We start from the raw sequence: 15,406 nt of genomic DNA on the forward strand, positions 1-15,406 counted from the left end.
TGGTCTGGTTTACTGTTTTTTTGTCGATAAATTTCGCGAACGCTTCTGCTTGTGCATTGTTTAATTCGATAGATTTAGCACGAAAATCATCACTTTTTAACGATAAATATTCTTTACAAGCGGTTTCTTCGATGTTAGACCTAAAGAAGGATTTAATTTCATTGTAAACAATTTCAAGATTTTCATTTAAACTACATTCTAATTTTGATCTCCATATGCTTATTTCGTTTTCAATTTCATATTTGACTTGAATCTCCGCATTGTTATTTAGACTTAAAACAAAATTTTCTTCTAAAATTCCATTCCAGACCAATTCTATTTTATAGCAAAAATCTTCTAAACTTTTACTTTTTGTCTTGCTTGAGAGTATTTTAGTTAAAATATGATCTCTTAATTCTGAGCAAGCTTCGCTATAAAATTCACTTGGTGATGCCATTGAGCCAGATCCTTCCATTAGTTGTGGAAAATAAAAAATATCATTTTCTAGTGAAATGTCAACGATATCTTGAAAGTATTGATATCTCTTCTGCATTATATCAGCTTGTGCTACAACAACCTCATCCATTTGTTTCATAAAAGTATTTCGACCAGATATGTTTTTTTCTTTCGCAGATGGATCACAGTTTTGATGAACAAACACGATTCGGATGAAAACCTACCATATCCATTCTCATAAGCGCGCAAATACTTACTTCTAAAAAGTTCTCTATGTCATTCGGATGAAAACCTACCATATCCATTCTCATAAGCGCGCAAATACTTACTTCTAAAAAGTTCTCTATGTCATTTGGCAACTCTCCGCGCACATTAAGTATTGCAATATCTGATATCCCAAGAACGAACGTTGCTATTTCGTTATCGTGGGTATTGTTATTTTTGTACTCAGGAGCGCCTAATCCTTCTGTGTCAACAACAAGGATTGCATCTTTCTTGTAGTTTTCCACTACTACTGGAATTAATTGTAAATAAGCTCCTTTTGTGCAGCGCCCAGCACTCACAGGAAACTGTATTCCAAACATGGTGTTCAGTAAAGTTGATTTACCAGAGCTTTGAGTTCCAAGCACTGTTAATACAAAGATTCTTGGTTCATGCTTTAGGCCATAAAACTTCTTATAGGATTTTTTGAACACCTTAAATACCTCTTTCAGCCAAAATACTGGGACTGATAATCCGTCACCATCTAATAGTTCCAACGCAATTCCATTTAAAAGCAAGGACGCTGCTAATTCAGGAAGCATGTTCATGCAATCGCTCAGTTCTTTGTTTAAAGTGTGATGGTTTCTAGATAGTGCTTCATATATCCCACCAATCTCACGAATAATAGTTTCAACTCTTATAGATGTATCCAATAAAATATTGCTTAGGTTATCGCAGAGTATTTGCAGATCCCGTTGATCTTTTGAAAATGATAATTCGTCGTTTATATTTTTGATTTCCTTTTTCTTTAGTAAATTTAACTTCTTATTGGCAATTGAGTATTGATTGCGTACATCAGAAAGGTGCGTAAAAGACCAATCATCCATATAACTTTTAACATCACTTAAATATCTGATCCTCATCATGTAATTACTTTTATATATCTTTCTCAGGAATAGCGACATAAGATCAGGAAGACCTTCTTTTATTATTTCGAACTGCTCCTTTCTAACAGTTGAGATTTCATCTCTGTACTTATATTTCTGATCAAGATTCCGAGTTCTACTTTCTTTTTTTTGTGCTTCTGCGTATCGTTTTATTGTAGACTGTATCGGAAAGAATTTCTTTCTAATTTGTGCTCTCTCTTGAGTGTTTGACTTTTTCATTAGATCTAATTCATTAAGAAAGTAGTCACTGACAACTTTTGCTTTATTTTTTGAAACATATTCTGGAGTTACTTTGGAAAACCTTTCGTTTAGACTGAGTTTTTGTAAATTTTTTTCAAGAGTTTCTTCTATTTCAACTGTCAACGATTGTAATAGTTTATGATAGTTTTCATTAATTATCTTCCATTTAACATTGCGACAGATATTTTCAAACATAGCACGATTACTTCTTACATGTCCAGCTGATTCTTTTGTCATCAAAATTACCAGTTTTCCAGCATCCGAAGCTGAAGCAAGTGATGCGGCCAAGTGAATGTGGTGAAGGGCATTTCCTCTTAGGTTTAGCAAAGAAAAAGCTTCGGAAAATTCCTTTTTTTTTGTGTGTTAATTTATGATACCATAGTCCTTCAACTGTTCCCTCTGATGTTTTTCTGTTCATATTACTTGAAAGAGCGTTTCTTGTGTAAAAACCACAACTCCCTAATTTTGGAATAATATTGAAACCTAATAAATCGTTACAGAGTTTTGATTTAGACCAGCTACTAATTGCCTGTTGACCAATACGCAACATTGAAATTACGCAAAGCGGAGATTTAGTAACATTTTCCTCAATTAACATATCGTTTTCGTGCCTCGCTACTATTATACTTTTAAGAGACAAATTCATGTATAGGTCTTGAGGAGACGGAAATATCACGGGAACAGAAAGGTGACAAAAAGCAAGCTTTTGGTAAAGCTTGCTTCTTAACGAGAAGTCAGCTTTAAGAATTACATCATGTAAGATATCCATTGGGTGGTTAACTGCGGTATGCGTTCCCAGTTTTTCTTGCCATTGTAATGGTATATTGAAAGATTGATATTTCATCCTTGTAATATTCTGTAGCAATCTCATTGCTGCAATACTTTTACTTTTTGCTAGCACTGATGAGTTAGTTTCTGAAACCCAGCCATAACTTTTTAATGCCCAAAGTATATCACTATGAGTGATTATGTCATTCATGTGGTAGAAGTTTTTAATGTCGTCATTATCACACTGACCATCAATATCTGGAAAATCTTCATCCTAAACAAAGGTCTAAATTAATAAATAACTTATTAAGAAGAATTATGCACTTAAATAGTTTTTTTTTGATTAAGTATGTCATTTTTCTAATGTAATAACAATACATTGGATAAAAATGTAAAAAAAAATTTTGTTACACAAACTTTTTTTTTACAGACAGGAAAAGACAGTTCGCTAAAAACTTAGCTATTTTTATACGCGTTCACGTATTTCTACTTAAGAATTGTGTAAAAATTTTTAGTAATATTTTTTCATTTTTGAATTTAAATAAGCTGTTAAACAAACGTATTTCTTAATTTCATGTAGCTATTAGTTACCAGTATGTTTTTAACTTTCAGATAAGCAAATTTATTTTTGTAATTTTTAAACGGCACAATGGGTTTGTCTGTTGCAAAAGAAACCCTGCAAGCTTTAAGAAATAAGATGAATGAGTAACTAAGAAGCCTATGCACCTGCCATCTGCATTCCCAATACTTCACTGCTTATAGTAACGCCTTAATCTGCAGAGAAACTAAATCCATTATAATTTATCCTTTATTTAATTTTATATTTATAATAAAATTCAAAAAAGTTTTTCAATACAAAAAATTTGTTTGAGGTTGCCATTGAGATTGCATTATGAAGGTTTTGTTCTAATAACGAGTTAAAAAATTTTATAGCTTGTTGCCCAAACGCTATAGAACTTAGACTCAGTAGGGGGCTCAGTATCACATTCACTGAAATATCTTAAGACAAAGCTCGAAAAGTTAACAAGGCATAGTGGGATCAAAAACTTAGTAAACTTTTAGACTTGAGCTTTCTGCACATGCAAAATAGACATTTTTAGGCAGGATGATGCCCCTTGCAAGGAATCTATTGATCAAGAACTTTCCTAAAATTTTGAAGAAACTGCTTAGCTGAGAAATATAATTTAACTGACCAAGTACGGTTTAATTGACAGCGTGAAGAAACTTTAAAAGCATCCGGCAGCTGCAACCAGTGAACAATGTTAAGTTTGATACTGGTATTCTCAGATTTGGTGTTGTCACTGCTGCTATCATCAGTAGACTTTTAGGTAATCTACCGATGTATTTTTTTTTTGTCTTCACCGAGAAAGCAGGGCATCTTGAGGAAGATTAAATACTTCAAATTTAATAACAAGAAGGCAATTTGTTTCAAAGAGCGTACCATTAAGCATTCGAGAGCAGAGGAGAATTCCAGTTTCGCAAAAAGTACCATTAAAGGAATATTTGTTCAATTTGCACAATGAGATCATACCTTTAGGAAACTCACCATCAAGGAAAATCAAATAAACGTGACAAGAGAGCCTGTAGCCTATAAATTATATCTTTAATATGGCTTCCTGCATATTCAACTCATAAGTTGGAAGCAATGGTCGGAGTAAATGTAGTGGAATCAGAGTGTGATTGGGCCAAGAGAGATGGCTATATACAAACAGTTACGTTTTTGGAAAGTGAAACCTTCTTTAAAATCAATGAAAGAGTTTAAAAAGAGTTCCAAGCATAAATAATAAGTCTATGAATGGACTGTCTGGAGTTTTTCTTTTGTCCGCTCAAAACGCAGATATATTTTTGCAATCCAGTGTTTAATCGCATAAATGTTGTTTTTATACCTCTTTGGCTTTATGTTTGATTTCTTAAACCTACTGTTATATTACTACTTTTGGGCTAAGTTGGTTTTATTTTCCCCTAATCTTGTGTTTCTATTTTTTAATAAATAAAGGCTAAAGTCCCACAGTTGTACTATTTTTTTATTAGCAAAAAAAATGATTTTTTGTGTTTGAAGAATTAGTAGCCCTTGTTTTTAAGAATGTTTAAATACCTCGATAGTGCCTGACAACGATGGTTTTTCACTTGAGTATTGTCAATAGTAGTAAGTATTCACCATTACATGATGAAAGGGACATAAACGCGAAATTTTTTAATTGATATTAATTGTCTCAAAACTGTCATACAAAAAATGTTAATACACTCATAAAGTTGAATTGAAAATGTTTAAATTGAATTGAAAATGTTTGAAATGAATTGAAAATGTTTGAAATGAATTGAAAATGTTTAAAATGCATAAATATTTAACATGTATATTTCGACGTTGTGAGGTAAATATTTTTTAAAAATTATACCAGAAACTAATCCCCCATGTTCAAATACAAATAAAATCCATATGTATGCAAAAATGCGATTTTCACTCACACATAAAATAGCCTAATACTTATTATAACGAGTAACATTTTGCCAGAGAAAATGGTAGTTTACTTAAAGATTAAAACAAAGTCTTATGACGTAATCATCCCAGTGACAACTTTTTCTAATTTCACTTAAGTTAAAATTTATCTTTTATTATCCCGGTTGCTAAGTAGCAGGTTTTATTTGGAAAAATTATTTGTAGTAAACATCGGAGCGTTTTGTTGTTTCCAAATAATGATCCAAAAACCTCATGCAAGATGAAGCTCCATTTCACACAGCAATATTATTAAGCAAATCTTATCTAATGAAAGTTTTTAGGATTTGTAGAAAAAAGGAATTTCAGAAGGGATTTAAAAGAGGTCTGAGATAAGATCCAAGTTAAGAATAAAATATTTAGTACTGAAATCATAACCACACATTGAAAGAAATGCCTCTCAAATCCATTATTAGTATGTCACACAGTTCGAATGTGCCATAAAAAAATAAAGAATCATCCACAAATACAAATTTCTCTTCAATTTTCTTTTCTTTCTTTTCTTTCTCAATATTTTATTTTTATTATAATATGATTATGTTCAAAAAGAAATTTTATAAAATAAAAGAACTTTTATTTCTTACGCGTAAAATTTACGTTATCCTTTAAGTTTACATCTCTTTTTAATATTGAATATTTTTAAAAGCGAGTTCATGAGTACAGGAATTACACTTAAGAACCTCCATTTCTTTTATTTAAGATAAAGAGGAATTCCTTTTTCTGTCCGTGATAAATGGCAAACCATTCATTTGCTAGATAAATGCTGGCACTAGCTTGCAGCCGGGTAAAAACTACCGTTAGCGCTTATCAAGGTAAATAATCTTTTTAAAAACAATTTAAACTATATCACATTTAAAATTTGACTGTTTTCAAAGGATAACTAATCGAGAGAAATGCTTTTAATCATAAGATTTTTAAACCTGTTGATTGCCTTTAATCATAAGAAGTTTAAAACTATTGATTGTCTTTAGTTATAAGAAGTTTGGACATACGCAGCTTGCAAATGATTGCCTTGGAAGCTCTGTTCAAAATTATTTTTAGCTCACAATTGATTAAAGACTTTTATAATCTCTGAAGCATTTTTATAGACATCAGTCAGATCCATAAGATTTAAAATTTTAAAAAATTTGCTCATAAAAGAGCATCAAAAAATTTAATTTTTTTTTATACAACCCCATTCATTATAAATTTAAACACACCTCTGTACTTTTTAAGTGAAAGTATTCCTTGCTCCATTTACTTTTACCAAACTTACAAACGGATTGAATTTGAAAACAGTATTTTCCTGGTTTGTCACAACATATCTTCGCCTCGTAAAGAAGTTTGTCATTCTTATAACTCATGAGAACATTTTCTAACTCAATGAAACATATTGACCAATCATCATCCAGCTTATAACGGAGACAATATTTTGAACCTTCATATTTCAGTACATTCCATATTAGGGTAACACTTTCTATTTTGAGAGATACCTGTAAAGAAAAAAGGATTTTAACTTTATATGGGTAAGTTATGCGTCAGAAAAGAATCTATTCATTCACAGAAAACAAACTCAATAGTCAAATGATTAATTAGTTTTAGCAGGACTTTGGAGAGGAGGTTGAATCTTTAGAGTTTTTATTGCTTTGTTTGCAAATAATTTATTATTTACATTAATCTATAAAAAAAAGTCACAAGTATTTTAAATTTTCATGTAGATTTTTGGATAATCAGCAAAAATAAACATTTCTAAGAAACCTCATTTTAAATAAAATCACACAAGTTTTGCATTATTCACAAAATAAAAAAAATCAAGTTTCACCAAACAAAGTTTTCACCAAATAAAAAATTCAGTTTTAAATAATCTCAAATTCATTAATGTCGACATTTTATTAAAAGTTTTTCTTTTTTTGCTTTTTAGTTCAACAGTCAAATAAATATAAAATATATAAGCTTGTATATAAATATAAATATTTATATGCAAGATTAAAAACTGATTCGCATATCCTCTAGAGAATATTAATAGAAACATTTCCTAAAAATTTGAAGTGAATTTGTAAATTTTTGACTTTTTAAGTCCTCTTATGACTTTTCAGCGTTGTTTTTTTGCGCGAAATTATAGCTCTTGAAGTATCTCTGCGACAAGAATTTTTATCATAAGGTAGACCACAGAAAATTCAATATTGGTTAAAGACAGAGTTAACTTCAAAAATTTTTTCATTAAACTTAAGTATTGCTGAAAAAACTCCAAGTTCTAAAATCGTTCTCCCAATATATATATTTTTTGTATATTTATTCCAAATAATATTATTCAGCGCTTTATTTGAAGTTTGAGTTTGACTGTGTGTTAACTTTTTCAACAACTCTTTAGAAGACAATTCAACAGTCACATGGCAATGTAGTTGGTGGATCCACTTTGGGTGATTTATATTTGGTTTCTATATCATATTGGGTTAAAATATTTTGTACTTACTCTAATTTTTAACACATGGGTACCATTTGGGAAAAACTGGGGAAGGTATTTATTGTTACCAAAGTCATTGCAGTGCCACAATCTTGAGAAAATTAACTTTTTCATTAGGGTGTATCGATTTTTTTTTTTCCTTTTTAATTTCAAAATCAGGTTGGGGGGGAGGAGTAATTTTGGTGAAGACATTTATGGCGAATTTGAATCTGAAAAAAAAAGTTTTAAAAAACGATGTCTTGCTGGGCGGGCCAGCGTTGTTTTGATTTGGAATATGACTAAAATGTGACTAATTAAAAGCAAAAAGTTTTAATTAAAAAAGAAATTTTAATTTTTGATAAACTCAATATTTATTATGATGAATTTTAAGAGAATTTCATATTTGGTTAAAAAACTCATATGAATGATCATATAAAGTGAGATTTTTTGAAGGTTGTTTTTAGAAAATTTAGGCTAATTTTTCTTTATTTAGGCAGGAATGTTACCGTAGGGTGCGTCTTTTTTTCCTGCTTTGAGGAGGTATCGTCATATCCAAGGTATTGGTTATAAATCAAGCCGTGCTTTTCCACTATACGTCGAAAACATTCAACTGTGTTTATTGTTTTATTGAGCAGAAGACTTAGTGTGATTTAATCTATCTATGATTTTGATTATTATCAATTTAAATAATTCCTGACTCATTTATGTAAAGCTTAAAAGCAAAAAGTTACGCTATATTTGATATGAACCCAAGATAAATGAGCCACGAACTGGAAAAATGCAAATCTGTCTTTTTTGACCATCTCGAGCTTGAAGATACAGCTGATCAATATCTTTTAGGAAAGAATATATTTCTTGTGAGTGGAATTTACTTTAATAAATAAATTTCCAATCAAAAGAAATGCATTCAAGATGTGGCATACATTTTTAAAAATAGATTTGTTACATTTACGTTCCTAAACTAAATTAATTAAATTTTGTTAAATAGTTTGTAAACACCGCTAGCAATTGCACCCTCAGTTTCGTACTAATAACCTTCAATATATCAGGTTTTATTTATAATTGTACTCACTGAAAGTTTGTATTTATTTTAGAAATGCTTTTGCTTAAAAAAATTTATTTGAATTAATGTAATCATGTTTCTTGGTTGGATAAACATAGCAACTTTCGCATAAATTATGGGTTTCATTATTTGAATTGGTTTTTTACATACCGATATAATTTGCGGAACATCTAACTCAACGGTTTTCTGGTAAACTGTTTCCGTGAGTAAATATTTTCTGTATCTATCATAAACCCCTAATATTTTGAAGGAATACTCCGTGCCAAACAAAAATTGATCAAATACATAACTGTTTTCCTCTTTAGAAAGAGATATGCTCATCCATTTAACTTTTTTGATTCTTTGTATTTCAAAATGTTACTTTCTAAATTGCTTCTTTTTGATGTTCTGTTAGGGGGTTACCATGTTAGCGTTACAACTTTACCATCAATTACAGTTGAACATAGTTTAATCAGTCCATCTTTCAAAGAGTCTGTAGCGTACGCTTCTTTAGTTTCTAAAAAGATATGAAAATTAAATACTGCTGTTTTAAAAATGTAGACGATTGGTTTATTATTATAATTGTTTTCCGCTGCGTAAATTCAAGCTCAAATATTTAAAAGGTTTAACTTTTAAAAAATTAATAACTGTTTTTATTAAATGTTGAATGTCGGCAGAGATTTTTTAATACCCGGATTTCATTTGATAAAGAGAATGATAGAATTGAATAGGGAAATAATTTGTAAATATTTAAGAAAAAAAAGATATTTACTTTGCCCAAAGTAATGTGTTTTAAGTTTGCTTTGTTTTTCATTTTGCTTTTAAGGCTCATTGGTATCATATGTAGATTTTAAAAAACAATACGCTTTACTAAAAGTATTATAGAAAAGGTTGCATCAGTACCCTATCTTTTTTTTTTTTTTTTTTTATATGTTACTTCAATTAACCTCATTACTTGTATTTAATGTGCTGATTATTTTAAAAATTATTCATTGATAGTTCAAGACAGAAATAAGTTATCGTTTTAAACCAATCTCCAATATTTGTATATTTGCTACAGTATATTGTTGTAACATAGAATATGCTTTATTGAAGCTAAAACATCGCGTTTTGTTCACAGTGATAAACATGCAGTTTGAAGAGTAATTACTAAATTAATCAAACACATTAACTTACTTTGAAGAAAATTAAGAGCTATAAAAAATAATTGGGTGCTATCGATTGTGAAACTATATTCTTTACTTTCTGTCTGAAGTATGAAGTTCTTTAACATACCATCGCCAGATATGCTTTTCTAATTACTAATGAACTCTTGATAATTACTTATTTTGTGAGTTAAAATTCTGATAATTTGTATAATTTTCTGAAATGAAAAAATCAAAAAGCCACTACAAATGTAAATTATTGGAACGTACTGTTTTCCTGGAGTAGAATTTTTAGGAAGAGAGTAACGAATAACGGAAAAATCCAAAAATTTTAGAATAATAAATTGAACTTCCACATGTGTCAGATCAAATAATACAACAAAGTATAACAAGCTGAATGTTTAAGATGAATATCCCAGGTGAGAAATATATTATGCTCTGAATAAAATTTTCAATGTTGTTAAAGTTAATGGCTAATGGTTATCCACTGAAGGCAAAAGGCTTTACTATTTAAAAGTGAAAAGGAGAAGTGTTCTTGAAAAGTATAACCCGAAAAAGTGCTTGAAAATATAACTCGAAAAAGTTTCTTGTCTAAACTTCGTAAAAAGTTGATACCCGGGTTTCCCATTTTTCGATGAAGAAAACTGATAAACGAGATATCGTTTAAATACATCAATTAACACTAGTTTTAAGATTATTTCTATATAGGAAAGTATATATATATATAGGAAAGTTGATATATTTAAGAGTTGGAAAAGTAGAGACTTTCTATGGATTTTTAAGAAGTTTAACTTTTGAAAAAGCATGATTTTTTTCAAATTAGCATTTCAAAAATCAAAATGTCGTTTTTTGGAAAAAACAAAAAGTTGAACTTTTTTAAAAGCTCCTATCATGTCTTTTCTAAAAAACATAGCTTTTTCATACTTCGTTTTTCAAAAAGTCCAATTGTCATCATTTGAATATGTTTGACTTTTATAGCTTACTCGTTAAAAATATTACATTCTGCTAATTAAAAAAAAAGACTTTTTATTGATGACGAAGTCTAAATGTCATTTATTTGAAAAAGTTTTACTTTTATAGAAAAGTAAAACTTTTTCAAATAAATGAAATTTAGACTTTGTAAAAAGTCCGGCTTTTTGATATGCTGACCTTTAAAAATGCTTAGCTTTTTTCAAAAAATAACATTTAGACTTTTATAGTTTTGACTTTTTCAAAGTCAAAACTATAAAAATGTTCTACTTTTTCTAAAATTTCATAGTCGGAGTTTGAAAAAGTTGAGTTTTTTCAAAAGAGAAACTTTTCAAAATATAAATAGGTTTCGGAGCTTTGAAAAGACAAGAATAAAAAGAAATTTATTTGCCAGCCTGCTAAAGTGAGTTCACAGACGTTTATTATACCAATACTGCAGGATGTTGAATTGTTCTATTTCATATCCACAATCTCCTTCACATTCGACTTCACACTCACGCCTCAGAAAAGAAATGACATTTATCTAACAATTGTTGTTCTTTTGCAGTAGAGACTTTTCAAAGCAACTATGCTTGCATCTTCTTCATCAGAAAATCATAATGAATCTTCTTCAGATGAGGAGCTGTATATTGGGGGCTTATTAAGGTTGCGCAGTTAAAGTATGGATGCATTGTAGAATCCTTATCATGTCAAAATTCTAACTTCGGGGAAGTTGCATCCCTTAATTCTTGGATCAAAGAGAAGACCCATTACATATTTTGTAATGCGTGCTTCACAATGTGGAAAACTGTCCTCAAACCTGTTAATTGTTTGTTCTGCCACCTTCCACTTCAACAACCACTGTAAATGCAAAGAGTTTTTGAAGCTGTTGCTATTTGTCTCGCAGAGTTTAGAGTTTTATCACATAAAAATGAACAATTACATTCTTTGTTTGAACCAACTTATGACAAAAAAACTGAGATACTCTATGGAACTTCTATATGGTTTTAATAATTTTAATTTCATCTTGGCTTTGCTTCAGGTTATAAACTGAGCTATCACTGGGTGACATTATTTCTAAGAAACCTTCTAAGTCAAGAACTGATTGCGACTGCCTTAAATCTGAGTTCAATCTTTTTGCTTTTGCAAAATCGCTAAAATATTCAACTAAACCGATCAGCTTCTTAGAAATATTTGCACATTTGGGAATTGCTTTCATTGGTTGTGTGACAGCCAAGTAAATTTGAAGATCAATGCACCATAATTTTGATCTCTTTGATGATGAACATTTTTTTTCACAATATTATAAAAATTATCAGTTGCACCATTTGTTTACTTATCTGGTATTTTCAAGTCCTGTTTAAATGAATCAATTTTTTTGCAATTATTTCTTCTGTGTGTTTTTCACTAAAAGATTCCATACTTATTAGAAACCTTTTAAGTTGAAAGCTTTAGTTGGTATAATCACAAGTAAATGATTGGAAACCAATTTTGCTTCTTGATGCCCATAAGTTAGTTGTAAAGCCTACTCTATCCATAGTCCCTTTACCCATGTCAAAAATTTTTTCAGCCTGTCTTATGTTGCTTTATACATCTTTATACGTATTAACGAGCACGATATTGTTTTTGTGCAGAAATTGAATTACACCTTCCCTTTGTCACACATTGAATGATTTCACGGAAATTTTGATTTTTAACAATTCTAAATTTTATTCAAGAATAAAAAAGCATGTACATACAGATTTTATTAGTATTAGACTTTGATTTTTAGGGCTTTTCCAAATCTCGCTAGAATGAATTGGTGTATATTTAAAAGGTTTTGCCATGGAGATTTCTGTTTTGTCATGGAGGGAAATACAAAAGCATAAGCCTAAGTTTATAAGATATAAGCCTAAGTTTGATTACAGCTATACTTAGTTTTTTAGTAAGGAATATAAATTGTAATGAATATAATTTGATATGCTAGGAATGAATATAAATTGATAATTTCTACTGATATGTACTAAACTGGTGCTCCTCTAGAAATAAAAAATAATTTTTAGCTAGAATTTGGGATTGCTTTACAGCTACCAGATTTCTGTCAGTAACAGTTCAAGAACCTTATTTGTGCAAGCCTCATTCATTCCACAGTATTTAGCGGCATCAAAAATAATATTTGGTGGAAAACAATTCTCTCCGCATTTCTTTTGCTTCATTTAGATCCTATGACATGTCATTATGGTTATCCTGACATAGACAAAAGAATGTATTTATAATGCGTAAAGAAAATGTTTTGCTAGATAACTGCATCCATGATGTCATTAATATCTCCCAAGAGATATCTAGTATTCAAGATGTGTGTGAATGTTTAGTTCCTTAGTTATGTGAGGCGGGCGTTTTTAGTTTATTTATGTTTCAATTAGTTAGGTTTAGGGTTATGAGGTTCATAACTTTCTTACTCTGTCTTCTTTTCTTTTGTGGTCCTTTATCTAATGTAACCACCTATGAATCTCCCTACCCCTGTATGCCTACCCTTATATCGCTAATGACGGTAACTAGCATTCCCCACTTCCAAGTATTCTCGTAACCTTCTCTTAACCCGACCCTTAGGCTTTAACTTTCATAGAAAAACAAATAAGAATGTAATATTCTGAGTTAGCCCTAAAGAATTTTTTAAAAATTAATATAGTTTCAACAATTGGCTAATACTCAAGAAAATAATATGGCTTCAATAATTTAAATATTTAATTAATAATTTTAATATCTAGTTTTTTATAATATTTTATGTTTTTAATTATAATAGTATGTTAACATTTTTAGTTTTAAATTCATGGAAAGGAAATAATAAAATGATAATAACAATTCAAGCATACACTCTCTCATCTCTCAAGCAACCATACACTCTTATGCGCATACTCACACACATACCCACACCGTAGATAAAGCAGTAGCGGACATCATAAGAGGCTTTGGTTCTGCTGGTTGGTTTCCTCTAAGAATTTTTGAAGAAAATTTTGCAGTTTGTTATTACACTTAGGCTTCTTCACGTTCTGCTAAATAAGATTGACTGCACTTTCAAAGCCATTTTTAATAAGATCAATGGAGTTTACAAACTCCTGGTACTTGATGTTGGAGAGAAAACCAAAACTGCTGCGTTAGTTCCGGTCCGGCTGACCTATCCTTAACACAACTATTAGCTTCTCCTTCCATCCAATTTAAAAATCAGCATTTTTCTTTCTCTCTTGAAAAAAAATTTGCTTGCATTATCTATATTTTTCCAATCTCAATAAATAATAAAGGTAAACATGGATAATTTTAATATGTTTATGTGAGGAGGGGTATTTTAATCTTATCTTTGAACTCAAATTTTTTTTCCATTGATATCTAAAACTAAATAAAACAAACTTAAAAGTTTTTCTCTTTAAAGATTTAAATATTTATTAAATATTTTTTAGATATTATTTTCTTTTTTTAATATTACATATTTAAATATTATAACCTATTCTATTGTTAGGATAAGTTATAATATTTATAATATCGCTTATTATGTTAAAATAATAATAATATCGCTGTTTTTAATTTTTCATCCTAGTGTTAGGAAGAAAAATTAAAAACAGCGAACCCGACCCATGTGAGCGAAGAGTATTATGCAACTGTGTATACATCCAAATAAAAGAAATTATTACAAAAAAACTTCGCTGAAATCCAACCAGAAAGCTGGCAAACCAGCGGAAAACAAAGTTTTGATAAATGAAAATTATGATGAAGATGATAAAATGGAAACTATGATGAAGATGACAAAATGAAAATGACAAATTTATTATTTTAAAAAATGTTTATAACAATTCAAAATGATATAGCTAGAAATCTAATCATTTTTAATCTTAATTTTAAATATTATAATAATGAAAATGGTTAACTAATCAAACGTAACAAATCTTTTAGAAATTTTTAATAAACAAAGCACACTTCTTTTGAATAATGATAATGATCCAGACGTAAACTTTTTTGAGGACGTCATAATCAACTCTAACTATTTTGATATTGAGGAAGTATCTAACCTCATGAATGCGCCACAAATGTTATTTTCAACTCTAACTTTAAACATTTGTAGTATGAACAAAAACTTTGAAAGTTTTAAATCAATGCTTAAAAATATAAACTCTGAGTTTACGGTAATATGCTTAATAGAAACATGGTGCAGAAATGAAAAAAATAATTTCCAAATTCCAGGTTATAAGGCAATCCACCAAACTCGAGGTGGTGGCATTGGTGGTGGTGTATGCATTTTTGTTCATGACTCAATCCATTTTCAGAAAAAAGAAATTTTAAGTATTCAAAACATTTTAATAACTGCTTTGTATAGACCGCCATGCGGAAATAAGAAATCATTTTTAAAACACTTAAAATGCTACTTAAAAAAAGTAAAACACAAACAAATTTACATCACGGGAGACTATAACCTAAATCTTCTTAATGTTAAAACTGATAGCGATGTAAAACGTTTCTCAAACACTCTTTTTCAGTACAACATTATTCTTTTAATTAACAAATCTACTCGCGTAACTCTTCAAACCGAATCTCTCATTCATAATATTTTTACTAATAACTTTACGACATGCAACATTCAAAGCGGAATCATAAAAAGCGATATAAGCGATCACTTTCCAATCTTTTTCATTTCGGATTTTTTTAAAAAAGGAAAAAAAAGCAAAGTACAAAGGGAAGTAAAAAGGCAGATTAATGAAATTAATATTGAGGCGTTTAGAAATTATTTACTTAAAG

The 15,406-nt window shown here is 29.7% G+C and overlaps 1 long non-coding RNA gene across 1 annotated transcript in view; it reads right to left on the minus strand.

The window, feature by feature from the left end:
* Nucleotides 1-6,559, minus strand: part of LOC136075016 (uncharacterized) — a 47,204-nt gene extending 40,645 nt beyond the window's left edge. Inside the window, exon 1 of the long non-coding RNA XR_010635638.1 lies at nt 6,285-6,559. This is a non-coding gene — a long non-coding RNA (uncharacterized LOC136075016). The remainder of the gene's footprint in view (nt 1-6,284) is intronic.
* Between the last annotated feature and the right edge of the window lie 8,847 nt (nt 6,560-15,406).

The sequence above is a fragment of the Hydra vulgaris genome, chromosome 01 (assembly GCF_038396675.1).
Source record: "Hydra vulgaris chromosome 01, alternate assembly HydraT2T_AEP".
In the NCBI taxonomy this organism is placed as follows: Eukaryota; Metazoa; Cnidaria; class Hydrozoa; order Anthoathecata; family Hydridae; genus Hydra; species Hydra vulgaris.